At 42.3% G+C, this 15,538-nt stretch overlaps 1 long non-coding RNA gene across 1 annotated transcript in view; it reads right to left on the bottom strand.

Moving 5' to 3' along the window:
• Positions 1-41: 41 nt before the first annotated feature.
• Positions 42-15,538, bottom strand: part of LOC141278892 (uncharacterized) — a 40,938-nt gene continuing 25,441 nt past the window's right edge. The window contains exon 3 of the long non-coding RNA XR_012332292.1: positions 42-200. This is a non-coding gene — a long non-coding RNA (uncharacterized lncRNA). The remainder of the gene's footprint in view (positions 201-15,538) is intronic.

The following is a 15,538-nucleotide window of genomic DNA, read 5'->3' as shown; positions in this document are numbered from 1 at the left end:
GAAGGTGTGGTTCTCCAGAACGAGGGAAAGAGCTCAGGAAAAATAGGTTCCCATGAGGACAACTCATTCTCACCTCCATAGCTCCCAGGTCCTCCCTGCAGACCACAGAGGCAATGACCAGGCAGGTTGGTAGATTTGGGCCTCCTGACTTTAAGTCCAGACCCTTTGTCTACCTGGTGCTGTGAGGAGTCCACCAGACCCTGGGAGCAGGTAGTAGAAGGAAATCAGGTCATTTCCTGTGTACATATGACTGCCCGTGAAAACAAACCTCACCATCAAAACTGCAGAACTAGAATGATCCCAGGAGGCATCTCGGGGACTTTACAGGTAGGGAGACACTGCGCTCCCCCCAAAGGTCTTCCCTTCCCCTGCTCTCTCTCATGCTCTAATTTCACACCCTGGCTAATTACTCCACTCTCTTCTCCCCTCAGCAATATTGCTACCACCACCATTGGGCCCCCTTCCAGTTGTTTTATATATATACATATATATCTTGCCTGGAGTCACTGAGCAACAGGACTGAAAGTGCTCTTGTACAATTCTCTCACTTTAAAAATGGGGAAACTGAGATCCAGAGAGGGGTGGTGACTTGCCTGAAGTCCTACAAGTTAGGATGGAGCCTTAGCTAAGAAACAGGTCTCCCCACTTCCAGTGCAGCTCTGCCCACTGCCCCACACTGCCTCTTTGCTAAACCCACCCTTCATCCACATTGAGCATGTAAGAGACCTCCCTCAGTTAACATCTGAATGAGTTTCAGCAAGCCATTTCACCTATCTGAGCCTCAGCTTCCTTACTGCTCAGAGGGGAGGACCTAGCCCCACCACAGAGTTGTGGGGAGAATTGGGGGAGCCAGCACAGGGCCTGGAAGCGTGAAGCAATTATGATTAAGAAAACAGGCCCTTTATTAGCTCCCTTTGGCTGCTGTGACAAATTACCACAAACTAAGTGGCTTAAAACAACACAAATTTCTTGCAGTTTTTGAGGTCAGAAGTCAGAAATGGGTCTCACGTGACTAAAATCAAGGTGTTGGCAGGGCTGCATTCCGTTCTAGAGGATCTAGGTGAGAATCTGTTTTCTGGCCTTTTTAGCTTCTAGAGGCCACTCACATTCCCTAGCTCATGATCCCCTTCCTTCTTCAAAGCCAATGACGGCTGGTTGGGTCTTTCTCATACACCATTCCTCCTGCACACCTCTCCTGCCTCCCTCTTTCACTTAGAAGGACTCTTGTGATTACTCTGGGCCCACCTGGATGTCCAGGATGCTCTCTCCATCTCAAGGTCAGCAGATTAGCATCTTTAATTCCATCTGCAACCTTAATTCTCCTTTGCCATATAATATAGCATATTCACAGGTTCTGGGATTAGGATGTGGGAGGCCATTATTCTGCCTATCACGGTCCTAAACCATCTGGGAAGTTGGAGAAACTAAGGAAAACCAGGTTTGAAGAAAAATACACATGCAAAAACATTTTGGCATCTAATCTCAGGGGGTTCATGGGCACCCAAGCATGGACTCTAGTATGAACTCTTGGACTAAAAGGATAATATGGGTCCCCCACCATTTATGGGTCCCCCACTCTAAGTATTTTAGAGTGCACCCACGTGCACATGTGCATACTCATATACTCGTGCACACACATATACTCATGCACACATGTGTACATGCATACATGTGCCTATACCTGCACGCATGCCCTGTGTGCACACATGCATACTTATGCTGATACACACACGTACATAGACATATACACACCACGCAATTTTCCTACAGAAATTGGAAGACCTTCGTTGGCTTCTCTGCGTGAGATGCAGCCAGGAAGGCACAGGAAAAGTCTGCCCCTGCTTTACTTCTCCAACCAGCTCATTCCACCTCCACCCCAGCCCCTTGGGGTCTGTGGCCATTCTGTGCTTGTCCCTGACGTTCATCAGTGACCCTTGGCAGGTTTCCCCTGGTGGAGAGTGCGGACCAGCTGCTGGCTGGCACGAACCCTGTGGCTTATTCTTCTGCAGGGTGTTCAGCTTGCAAAGCTGCTTCCCTGAGGCTTCAGCTTGAGTTATTGCTCTGTACATTTATTTTTTTGAGTGGCAACACTTTAGGAGCCCCAGCTCTTACACCTGTGCATTCAGAGCCAAAGATGAAATTGATAGAGGCAACTCACAAGGAGGACAAGAGGGTCTGATTGCACCCAGGCACCCACATGTCCATGTACACTCACTCTCGGACATGCCCATCAACACAGGTTTATACACACTTACACACACACACACACACACACACACACACACACACACAGACCTATTTCTGACAGGGCTGCCTATCAAGACACCCAGGAAATCCACCTCGTGGATCCCCCGAATACGTGTACATCTCGAGGATGGCAGGTCCCCCAAAAGAGAAAGTCACAAGGGAAAGAGTGGCCTGGCCCCTTCCTCAGCAGGCAAATACACATAGTTGTCCCCAGCCAACCTCCCACACAAGCCCAGTCTCTCAGCCCCACAGTTCCAGGCTCCTTTGAGCTCCACTTCTTCTGCCAGAGTTCCCACCTCATCCTAAATCCCAGCCTCCAGCTTCAGCTGTCAGTCACCATTTACTTTGCTTGAGTTCTGCTGCTCCATGTGGTAGCGGATGCTGCAAGTCTCAAGGGTAAAGGGGAGCAGGGTGAGATCACTGTGATCTAGCCCCAGGTGAAACATCTAAAGTTTGGCATACTTTTGAGCCCACAAAAAATGATTCTTGTTGGCATATCTCCAGTAACTAATTATGTAAAACGATATCTCTTTCCTTCCCAGACTTGAGCCATGCTCCCCAAAATCTCATTGTCATTATTACATTAACTTTGAAAGGGGCAGGGTCCCAGACGGGAGAAGAACTAACCGAGGCCCTCGCCGCCATACCCCAGCTGGAGCTGGATCCCTGTGGTTGGGCTGGGTGAGGCCCTCACCTTCCCAGAGAGACACAACTCGCTGATCTACAGGAATGCAGCAAACCCTTCTGGCAGCTCTTCAGAGGACAATAGTCCATAACCAGGTGGTGATAAGGTCCTTCCACACCTGGATGAAGGGGGACCTGGGAGGCAGGTGGCACCTGGCCCCTGCACTGCTCATGCCAGTTAGCTCTGTGACAACCACTGGGCCCACAGACAATGGCATGCTCCTGGAGGTACAGCTTTGGGGGAGCACTGAGGAGTCACCTGGGGTTTCCCACTCTCAGCTTCTTTGTCCAGAGCATTTCAGCCCTGGCTGGGAGTGACATAGAGATGGAGGCTCTTGGCTCAAGGTGGAGGAACTGCAGGGAAGACCTGTATATGGGGGCAGGGAAAAGATGCTGGATTAGAAGGTCAAGGCCAGAGAGAAAGAGTGGAGAGGAGAGGGCAGTGTGGCAGAGACTACTCATAGCCAATGTCATAGTTAATTCCCCTTCTTCCTGGTTTTCTTGTTGACAGTGTGCCGGGGCTCCACAGCAGCCGTCAGTGGCCACAGCATATAGTCATGGCCAATGAGATGTAAGCAGAAGTCATTTGGGCAGGTTTCCGAGAAAGCATTTTTAGTACTGTCTGTCCTCAGACCCCGCTCTGGGTTCCGTGATTTAGTGGGCCTTGTATATCATGCAGACACACACACACACACACACACACACACACACACACACGCACACCCATTTCTTAATGAACACAAAGATGGTCTCTATCAGTTGAGATCATGTGCTTAACACTGACACAAGCAATCCATGCCCTAAACATCTTATTACAAGCACCATTCAGGCCCCAGGGAAATACACTTCCACATCCCTTGCCCTGTTTCGAAACAATACTGAGTCTGGAAATTTTGTGTCTGTGCCTGATGACAGTGGAGATGAATGCTCCTTCTGAAATCAGGAAGGAATGAATGGCAGAAGAGCTTAGGTAATGGGAAAAATTGTTAATTCCTTCCCAGCACATAGCATGAATGTTATGTTCTTACAGACCAAAGTATCATTTCCCTCTTGTGCCAAGCATCTATTTTCTTGCTCCTTTCCCAGTTCCAATCCCCTTCTGGAGGTACTCACTATTAGCAGGGTGTTCACAGCAGTTGTACATGGCAGCTGAAGAACATGTTGCCATACTTAACAATTCATATTACTCTCAAATTTGTATACTTGTAGGTCTAGACAGAATGTACACAAAGCATGATATGAAGCATTTACCTTGGCAATCACGTGGATGTTGAATGACAGAAGGTCAAGTTTTATTTTTATAGAAATGTTTACTAAGATTTGTTTAACTAAATTTTAAAAATAAATTTATTTAAATATTTCAATACATGAATTATAATTTATATTTTACCTTTTAATTGTTAAATAATTATGACTTTTGTAGAAAAATTAACTTCTATAGAATATGTATATGAAAAATGATTTTTTTTTTTTTTTTGCGGTACGCGGGCCTCTCACTGTTGTGGCCTCTCCCTGTTGTGGAGCACAGGCTCCGGACACACAGGCTCAGCGGCCATGGCTCACGGGCCCAGCCACTCCGTGGCATGTGGGATCCTCCCGGACCGGGGCACGAACCCGTGTCCTCTGCATCGGCAGGCGGACTCTCAACCACTGCGCCACCAGGGAAGCCCAATTCTTTGGTTTTTATGTTCACTTATTTTGTTTTGTTGTTGTTGTTGTTTTGGGCCATGCCACACAGCTTGCAGGATCTTATTTCCCAGACCAGGGATCAAACCCAGACCCTCGGCAGTAAAAGCGCAGAGTCCTAACCATGGACTGCCAGGGGATTGCCTACGTTCACTTATTTTTAACTAATGCTTTTTGATAAAAATATATTCAAATTCTGTATACTTTCATTACATTTACATTTTATGTTTTTATCCTTTAGATCACGGGTTGGCAAACTTTTTCTTAAAGGGCCAGAAATTTCAAGCTTATTAGGCTATACAATCTCTGTCACAACTATTCACCTCTGACACTAACGTGATAACAGCCGTGGACAATATGTAAAAAAATGAGCCTGGCTAAGTGCCAGTAAAACTTTATTTACAAAAACAGGCAATAGAGCGGCAGGTCATAGTTTGCCAACCTCTGCTTTAGATCATTACTGCCAACAGAATACAAATCTGTGAAAATCTTGATGATAACATAATTATTGAATTTTGCTGAGATAAAAGCAAAAATATAAAATTTATGGAATAAATATATGATAACTTATAAATTATGTATACCTTACTTTTATTATTCATTCAGACTTTGCAAGCACATCAACAGAATACCCAGATATATTCAGTCATAATTAAATTAAATTGTCTTTGGTGCTTTGTTGATCTTCAGTCATATAAAAATTATAGCCTGACATATATTCTAGATTTTGTCATTTTGAAGGTATTTTTGTCAAAGCAATAAGACAAAGATATGTTATTTAACAGTCTTCTGGCTTGAATTAACAACTTTTAAATTGATAAACCTACGGTAGCTGGGTGTCCCTTCATACTCTTGTCCTGGTCCCTGCAAATATCTGGAGTAGCCTGAGCCTTTTAGGAGGGGACAGGCTTGGCTGGCTTTCCCTTTCACCATTTTGACTTTCCTGTTTTCCTGGAACATAGACATGATGGTTGGAGTTTGGCTACTATATTGCCAACATGAGGAAGCAGCCAAGTGACTGGCAGAAACTTAGGCCTGACAGCACTAAACCTAATTTAGAAACCACCCACCCCCAGACCCTTACCATGTGAAGAAAATGAATCACTACGTTGTTATTTGGTTTTCTGTTACAAGCAGCCAAACACAATTTCCTAGACATAAATTCCAACTGGGAGGTGGCTCTCCCTCCACATTTCTTCTGATGCACCTATCACAGCTCCCATCACAGGCTGGTATGTGTCACAGTACATTCATTCATTCATTCATTCAATAAATATTCACAAGGGCTTATTCTGTGCCATGGCCCAGAGTAGTTCTGGGGCTACGTGAGGAACTGGAGAGAAATATGGGGAGAGATCTTCGTAAGGAGCTCACAGCCTAATGATGGAGACAAGCATGGAAACAATTACAATGGATCCTTGATCTACTATGGTGTTAGTTAAGAAATAGGTAAGAAACCATAAGTCTGGGCAGTTATGGCAGCTCTGGCTATGAAGTTGTCAGGGGCCCAGGCCTCCTCTCTCTTGTTGCTCTGTCATATTGGGGTTTCCTCATTCACCTGGTCCAAAATGACTCACCATGTGTCCATATTCCAGCCAGCTAGAAAGGGCAGAGGAGAACATGCCTCTTCCCTTTAAGGGCACAACCTCCAAGTTTCACACATCACTTACATCCATTGGGCAGAACTTTATTACACAGCTTTATTAACTTTATTAACTAGCTGCAGGGAAGTCTGGGAAATGTAGTCTTTTTTCTGGGCAGCCATGTGCTCAGCAAAAAACTCAGCTATCTATTATATACAAGAAAGAAAACCAGCCATTACTGCCACACTTTCCAAAACACTTCTGAACCACCAAAATAATGAACTCAGACATATAGGCTCGTGATTTCTAGAATCACATTCCCACAAGACACTGGTATTTACTGTTCTCACTTGCCCCATATGACCACTACTAGTTAACTGCCTTTTGAAGATTTCATTAAAGTTTTGTTTATCTCCACTTACTACATACATGTGCACATATACAACAAACAAAAAATAAACCAAAGTTTTTATCACTTAAGTAGAGTCATTCCCTAAGTGATGAATTGAGAACACCAAAACTTCAGAGAATTGGATGCCAGGCAGTCAGCTAGGTTCACTCACTAGCTCAGTATCTTGGTTCAGCACGTTGGCCTCACAACCCAGGATTCCAATTCACGGCTTTTAGGGTCTTCAGAAAAAGCCAAAACTATGTGTGTTATGCCTGTGAATCCTTTGAGCTGAGGTGAGGGTTGTGATGCGCATATAAGTGAAGCAGTCCATTTTAATGTTGCTATTTTCATTCCAAGGGCATTTCAATGTGGTACTTTTACCAGGTCATTTTGAGCTGTATCAAAACATAAAAGCTGTTTGTTTTCTGTGTAAACCCATCTTTAATCCCACCCTATTTCTCAGCCTCAATCTACTCCTTGCTCTACTCCCTCCTCACTCATTGTTATTCAACCACAAAATTTATGACCACAGCAAATGGCCCATGATAAATGGACCCTAGTAAAATATCTGTAAATCCACCATTCTGCTCCCATGGGAGATTTAATAAAAATGAACTCAGATAAAAATACTCATTAAAAATTGAAACAGAGACGGATAGACAGTGCTTAATTTATAATTAATACATGAGAAAATTACAGTCTCTTTCTCAAGGGTATTTGAAAATATTTTAGAGTCATAATTTTTTACCCGCATCAAAACTGTTCTATCAATTCTCATATTTTAATAATGCCTGTTATGGGGTTTTCCTTTATACATAGAGATAGTATCCTAGGTCTTTTTTGGGTTGGTCCCAGCACTGGCAAATTTCCAGATGGCTTTGACTGGATTGACAATTTTAGTCATTACCCTTCATTTTCCTTTTATGACCTAACGTTAGTAGAAATAATGAGGTTTAGTGGGGTTTATTTTTGACAATTTTGGTGGCTTTAAACAAGTGCCTTTGACCCAATTTTTAAATGGCTGCAGATTTTAAGGGGTATTATCTACTAAAGCATCTGATGGAACTTCTGGGTCATTAGTTGCCAAAAGCAGATTCATTTGAGATACAAGGGAAAAATTCTAACCACTTCTGTTTGGTTCTTTCTTTTTATTTTCTAATAAATTTTTTAATTAATTTATTTTTTTGGCTGCATTGGGTCTTTGTTGCTACACGCAGGCTTTCTCCAGTTGCAGCTAGCAGGAGCTGCTCTTCATTGTGGTGTGCAGGCTTCTCATTGCGCTGGCTTCTCTTGTTGCGGAGCATGGGCTCTGGGCATGCAGGCTTCAGTAGTTGTGGCACGTGAGCTCAGTAGTTGTGGCTCCCGGGCACTAGAGTGCAGGCTCAGTAGTTGTGGTGCACGGGCTTAGTTGCTCCGCGGCATATGGGATCTTCCCTGACCAGGGCTCGAACCCGTGTCTCCTGCATTGCAGGCGGATTCTTAACCACTGCACCACCAGGTAAGTCCCGTTTGGTTATTTTAACTCTTTCTAAGTTAATGTCTTTTACAGTTTTGGGGGGCACTAAATGGAAAATACTTTTAGTTCTCAAGAAGAGTGAATGGGTGGCCTCTAGTGTGTCCTGCTCCTAAATCATTACCACACATACTCAGTTTCCTCATCTGTGAAAGGGAATAATAGTGGTACCTAATTCACAGTGCTTGAGCATTAAATTAAAATATGGAAAGTGCTTAGCATGGCGCCTGGCACATAAAAAATGCTCACTGGATGACAGCTATGGTTCTATTGTTATTCCTCTTTTTTTCTTTTTAATTTTTGAATTTTATTTTATTTATTTTTTTATACAGCAGGTTCTTATTTTCATCAATTTTATACACATCAGTGTATACATGTCACGTCCAATCGCCCAATTCATCACAGCACCATCCCCACCCCGCCGGCGGCTTTCCCCCCTTCGTGTCCATAAGTTTGTTCTCTACATTTGTGTCTCAACTTCTGCCCTGCAAACCGGTTCATCTGTACCATTTTTCTAGGTTCCACATACATGCGTTAATATACGATATTTGTTTTTCTCTTTCTGACTTACTTCACTCTGTATGACAGTCTCTAGATCTATCCACGTCTCTACAAATGACCCAATTTCGCTCCTTTTTATGGCTGAGTAATATTCCATTGTATATATGTACCACATCTTCTTTATCCACTTGTCAATAGGCATTTAGGTTGCTTCCATGACCTGGCTATTGTAAACAGTGCTGCACTGAACATTGGGGTGCATGGGTCTTTTTGAATTATGGTTTTCTCTGGGTATATGCCCAGTAGTGGGATTGCTGGATCACAGGGTAATTCTAGTTTTAGTTTTTTAAGGAACCTCCATACTGTTCTCCATAGTGGCTGTATCAATTTACATCCCCACCAACAGTGCAAGAGGGTTCCCTTTTCTCCACATCCTCTCCAGCATTTGTTTGTAGATTTTCTGATGATGCCCATTCTAACTGGTGTGAGATGATACCTCATTGTAGTTTTGATTTGCATTTCTCTAATAATTAGTGATGTTGAGCAGCTTTTCATGTGCTTCTTGGCCGTCTGTATGTCTTCTTTGGAGAAATGTCTATTTAGGTCTTCTGCCCATTTTTGGATTGGGTTGTTTATTTCTTTAATATTGAGCTGCATGAGCTGTTTATATATTTTGGAGATTAACCCTTGGTCCGTTGATTCACTTGCAAATATTTTCTCCCATTCTGAGGGTTGTCTTTCGTCTTGTTTATGGTTTCCTTTGCTGTACAAAAGTTTTTAAGTTTCATTAGGTCCCATTTGTTTATTTTTGTTTTTATTTCCATTACTCTAGGAGGTGGATCAAAAAAGATCTTGCTGTGATTTATGTCAAAGAGTGTTCTTCCTATGTTTTCCGTTAAGAGTTTTATAGTGTCCAGTCTTACATTTAGGTCTCAAATCCATTTTGAGTTTATTTTTGTGTATGGTGTTAGGGAGTGTTCTAACTTCATTCTTTTACATGTAGCTGTCAAGTTTGCCCAGCACCACTTATTGAAGAGACTGTCTTTTCTCCATTGTATATCCTTGCCTCCTTTGTCATAGATTAGTTGACCATAGGTGCGTGGGTTTATCTCTGGGCTTTCTATCTTGTTCCACTGTTCTATGTTTCTGTTTTTGTGCTAGTACCATATTGTCTTGCTTACTGTAGCTTTGTAGTATAGTCTGAAGTCAGGGAGTCTGATTCCTCCTACTCCCTTTTTTCCTTCAAGACTGCTTTGGCTATTTGGGGTCTTTTGTGTCTCCATACAAATTTTAAGATTTTTTGTTCTAGTTCTGTAAAAAAATGCCATTGGTAATTTGATAGGGGTTGCATTGAATCTGTAGATTGCTTTGGGTAATGGAGTCATTTTCACAATATTGATTCTTCCAATTTAAGAACATAGTATATCTCTCCATCTGTTGGTATCATCTTTAATTTCTTTCATCAGTGTCAGTTTTCTGCATACAGGTCTTTTGTCTCCCTAGGTAGGTTTATTCCTAGGTATTTTATTATTTTTAGTGCAACGGTAAATGGGAGTGTTTCCTTAATTTCTCTTTCAGAATTTTCATCATTAGTGTATAGGAATGCAAGAGATTTCTGTGCATTAACTTTGTATCCTGCAACTTTACCAAATTCATTGATTAGCTCTAGTAGTTTCCTGGTGGCATTTTTAGGATTCTCCATGTATAGTATCATGTCATCTGCAAACAGTGACAGTTTTACTTCTTCTTTTCCAATTTGTATTCCTTTTATTTCTTTTTCTTCTCTGATTGCCATGGCTAGGACTTCCAAAACTATGTTGAATAATAGTAGTGAGAGTGGACATCCTTGTCTTGTCCTTGATCTTAGAGGAAATGCTTTCAGTTTTTCACCATTGAGAATGATGTTTGCTGTGGGTTTGTCGTATATGGCCTTTATTATGTTGAGGTAGGTTCCCTCTATGCCCACTTTCTGGAGAGTTTTTATCATAAATGGGTGTTGAATTTTGTCAAAAGCTTTTTCTACATCTATTGAGATGATCATATGGTGTTTCTTCTTCAATTTGTTAATATGGTATATCACATTGATTGATTTACATATATTGAAGAATCCTTGCATCCCTGGGATAAATCCCACTTGATCATAGTGTATGATCCTTTTTATGTGTTGTTGGATTCTGTTTGCTAACATTTTGTTGAGGATTTTTGCGTCTATATTCATCAGTGATACTGGTCTGTAATTTTCCTTTTTTGTAGTATCTTTGTCTGGTTTTGGTATCACGGTTATGGTGGCCTCATAAAATGAGTTTGGGAGTGTTCCTTCCTCTGCAATTTTCTGGAAGAGTTTGAGAAGGATGGGTGTTAGCTCTTCTCTAAATGTTTGATAGAATTCACCTGTGAAGCCTTCTGGCCCTGGACTTCTGTTTGTTGGAAGATTTTTAATCAATTTTTCAATTTCATTACTTGTGATTGGTCTATTCATATTTTCTATTTCTTGCTGGTTCAGTCTTGGAAGGTTATACCTTTTTAAGAATTTGTCCATTTCTTCCAGATTGTGTATTTTATTGGCATCGAGTTGCTTGTAGTAGTCTCTTAGGATGCTTTGTATTTCTGCGGTGTCTGTTGTAACTTCTCCTTTTTCATTTCTAATTTTATTGAGTCCTCTCTCTCTTTTTCTTGATGAGTCTGGCTAATGGTTTATCAATTTTGTTTATCTTCTCAAAGAACCAGCTTTTAGTTTTATTGATCTTTGCTATTGTTTTCTTTGTTTCGATTTCATTTATTTCTGCTCTGATCCTTATGATTTCTTTCCTTCTGCTAACGTTGGGTTTTGTTTGTTCTTCTTTCTCTAGCTCCTTTAGGTGTAAGGTTAGATTGTTTATTTGAGATATTTCTTGTTTCTTGAGGTAGGCTTGTATAGCTTTAAAATTCCCTCTTAGAACTGCGTTTGCTGCACTCCATAGGTTTTGGATCGTCGTTTTCATTGTCATTTGTCTCTAGGTATTTTTGATTTCCTCTTTGATTTGTTCAGTGATCTCTTGGTTATTTAGTAACTTATTGTTTAGCCTCCATGTGTTTGTGTTTTTTACGTTTTTTCCCCGTAATTGATTTCTAATCTCATAGCATTGTGGTCAGAAAAGATGCTTGATATGATTTCAATTTTCTTAAATTTACTGAGTCTTGATTTGTGACCCAAGATGTGACCTATCCTGGAGAATGTTCCGTGTGCACTTGAGAAGAAAGTGTAATCTGCTGTTTTTGGATGGAATGTCCTATAAATATCAATTAAATCTATCTGGTCTATTGTGTCATTTAAAGTTTCTGTTTCCTTATTTATTTTCATTTTGGATGAACTGTCCATTGGTGTAAGTGAGGTGTTAAAGTCCCCCACTATTATTGTGTCACTTTCCTCTTTTATAGCTGTTAGCAGTTGCCTTATGTATTGAGGTGCTCCTATGTTGGGTGCATATATATTTTAAATTGTTATATCTTCTTCTTGGATTGATCCCTTGCTCATTATGTAGTGTTCTTCCTTGTCTCTTGTAACATTCTTTTAAAGCCTATTTTATCTGATATGAGTATTGCTACTCCAGCTTTCTTTTGATTTCTACTTGCATGGAATATCTTTCTCCATCCCCTCACTTACAATCTGTATGTGTCCCTAGGTCTGAAGTGGGTCTCTTGTAGACAGCATATATGTGGGTCTTGTTTTTGTATCCATTCAGTGAGCCTGTGTCTTTTTGTTGGAGCGTTTAATCCATTCACACTTAAGGTAATTATCATTATGTATGTTCCTATGACCATTTTCTTAATTGTTTTGGGTTTGTTTTTGTAGGTCCTTTTCTTCTCTTACGTTTCCCACTTAGAGAAGTTCCTTTAGCATTTGTTGTAGAGCTGGTTTGGTGGTGCTGAATTCTCTTAGCTTTTGCTTGTCTGTAAAGCTTTTGATTTCTCCATCAAATCTGAATGAGATCCTTTCCGGGTAGAGTAATCTTCATTGTAGGTTCTTCCCTTTCATCACTTTAAGTATATCATGCCACTCCCTTCTGGCTTGTAGAGTTTCTGCTGAGAAATCAGCTGTTAACCTTATGGGAGTTCCCTTGTATGTTATTTGTCGTTTTTCCCTTGCTGCTTTCAATAATTTTTCTTTAATTTTTGCCAATTTGATTACTATGTGTCTCGGCGTGTTTCTCCTTGGGTTTGTCCTGTATGGGACTCACTGTGCTTCCCGGACTTGGGTGGCTATTTCCTTTACCATGTTAGGGAAGTTTTCGACTATAATCTCTTCAAATATTTTCTCAGGTCTTTCTCTCTCTCTTCTCCTTCTGGGACCCCTATAATGCGAATGTTGTTGCGTTTAATGTTGTCCCAGACGTCTTTTAGGCTGTCTTCATTTCTTTTCATTCTTTTTTCTTTATCCTGTTCCACAGCAGTGAATTGCACCATTCTGTCTTCCAGGTCACTTATTCGTTCTTCTGCCTCAGTTTTCTGCTATTGATTCCTTCTATTGTAGTTTTCATGTCAGTTATTGTATTGTTCATCTCTGTTTGTTCTTTAATTCTTCTAGGTCTTTGTTAAACATTTCTTACATCTTCTTGATCTTTGCCTCCATTCTTTTTCCAAGGTCCTGGATCACCTTCACTATCATTATTCTGAATTCTTTTTCTGGAAGGTTGCCTATCTCCACTTCATTTAGTTGTTTTTCTGGGGTTTTATCTTGTTCCTTCATCTGGTACATAGCCCTCTGCCTTTTCATCTTGTCTATCTTTCTGTGAATGTGGTTTTTGATCCACAGGCTGCAGGACTGTAGTTCTTCTTTCTTCTGCTGTGTGCCCTCTGGTGGATGAGGCTATCTAAGAGGCTTGTGCAAGTTTCCTGATGGGAGGGACTGGTGGTGGGTAGAGCTGGCTGTTGCTCTGGTGGGAAGAGCTCAGTAAAACTTTAATCCACTTGTCTGCTGATGGGTGGGGCTGGGTTCCCTCCCTGTTGGTTGTTTGTCCTGAGGCAACCCAACACTGGAGCCTACCTGGGCTCTTTGGTGGGGCTAATGACAGACTCTGGGAGGGCTCACGCCAAGGAGTACTTCCCAGAACTTCTGCTGCCAGTGTCCTTGTCCCCACGGTGAGCCACAGCCACGCCCCGCCTCTGCAGGAGACCCTCCAACATTAGCAGGTAGGTCTGGTTCAGTCTCCTATGGGGTCACTGCTCCTTCCCCTGGGTCCCGATGTGCACACTACTTTTTGTGTGCCCTCCAGGAGTGGAGTCTCTGTTTCCCCCAGTCCTGTTGAAGTTCTGCAATCAAATCCCACTAGGCTTCAAAGTCTGATTCTCTAGGAATTCCTCCTCCCGTTGCCGGACCCCCAGGTTGGGAAGCCTGACGTGGGGCTCAGAACCTTCACTCCAGTGGGTGGACTTCCATGGTATAAGTGTTCTCCAGTCTGTGAGTCACCTACCCAGCCGTTATGGGATTTGATTTTACTGTGATTGCGCCCCTCCTACCGTCTCATTTTGGCTTCTCCTTTGTCTTTGGATGTGAGGTACCTTTTTGGTGAGTTCCAGTGTCTTCCTGTTGATGATTGTCCAGCAGCTAGCTGTGATTCTGGTGTTCTCACAAGAGGGAGTGAGAATATGTCCTTCTACTCCGTCATCTTGGTTCCTCTGCCTCTACTGTTATTCTTTAGGGCAAAGTTAAATCATAAATGTTTTACTCCCTCAAAAAGGCACCTGTGAATATTGGCATAGACTCATACCATGTCCCCACCAGTTACCAAGGGGAAAATGGTGCCTTCACAATGGAGTAAGGTGGGAGACAACGATATAACTAGGTGATTAAAGTTAAATCAGCAGTGGTGCAATGATTGACATCGCATGCCCCCTGACACAGCGCACTGAAAGAGACCAGTGTAGTTTTTATGTGATTCCTGCCAAGAAAGCATGGTCTGAGTCTGGACACGAGAAAACATTGGATGGACCCAGGCAGAGGAACCTGATCCAGAATGAGAGGCCTGTACCATTTAAAACTGTCAGGGTGTGCATGAGTAGAAAAGACTGGGGGACAGCTCCAGATTGAAGGAGACCAAACAGACTTGATTACTAAGTGCAACATGTTAGCCTGAGTTGGTCCTGGACCAGAGAGGGAACAGAGACTCTGCGGGACAGCTGACAACAATGAGAGTTCTCTGTACAACTGGTTCTGCAAATTTCCACTAAATTTGAAATTATTTCAAAATGAATTATTATTATTATATATTTCTTCATGCCTTGATAAGGCAATGGGTCCCAAACTGGAAACATAATTGTTCCATTTTAGCTGAAACTATACACCTGCCGCAAGGGAGTGGCCACCAGCCTGAATGTATCTTCTGGTGACTCCAGGTAACATGAGATCATCAGGCAAATAGCAAACTATGAGTCAGAGCACTTCCACTTCTGCTCATGAAGGATTAACAGCTCTAGAAATTGCCATCCTAGCCTAAACAACTAAAAACCAAACAAAATGAGTAAAATGTCTTACACACATATTGGACCCAGGATACAGGTCTCAGGAAAAACCACAGGTGAGCCTCTACAGCTGTCCCAGCTGACTGCCTGGAGGGAGTTTCCAAGCCACAGCACAGGGAGCAGGACCCAAACCAAGACCAGCAAACCTACTGAGTTGGGGGACAGATCAGAGTTCAAGGAGGCAGAGGCAGCTAGAATCGGCAGTATAGAATGCCGAAGATGGCAGAGATGCTCCACGGGAGCTCCGGAGACCCACAGCAGACACAACTAGAAAGCAGATCAGTGGCTGCCCATGACGGAGGGTGTGCAAAGAGAACTGGCTGTAAAGAAACGCCAGGCAACTTTTCGGGGGGTGACAGAAATTTTTATACCTTGATTGTGGTGGTGGTGGTTACACAACTGAAAACACTTGTCAAAACCCATTGAATTATACAC

Source organism: Tursiops truncatus, chromosome 6, assembly GCF_011762595.2.
Source record: "Tursiops truncatus isolate mTurTru1 chromosome 6, mTurTru1.mat.Y, whole genome shotgun sequence".
NCBI lineage: Eukaryota > Metazoa > Chordata > Mammalia > Artiodactyla > Delphinidae > Tursiops > Tursiops truncatus.
This window is presented reverse-complemented; position numbering and strand designations above follow the sequence as displayed.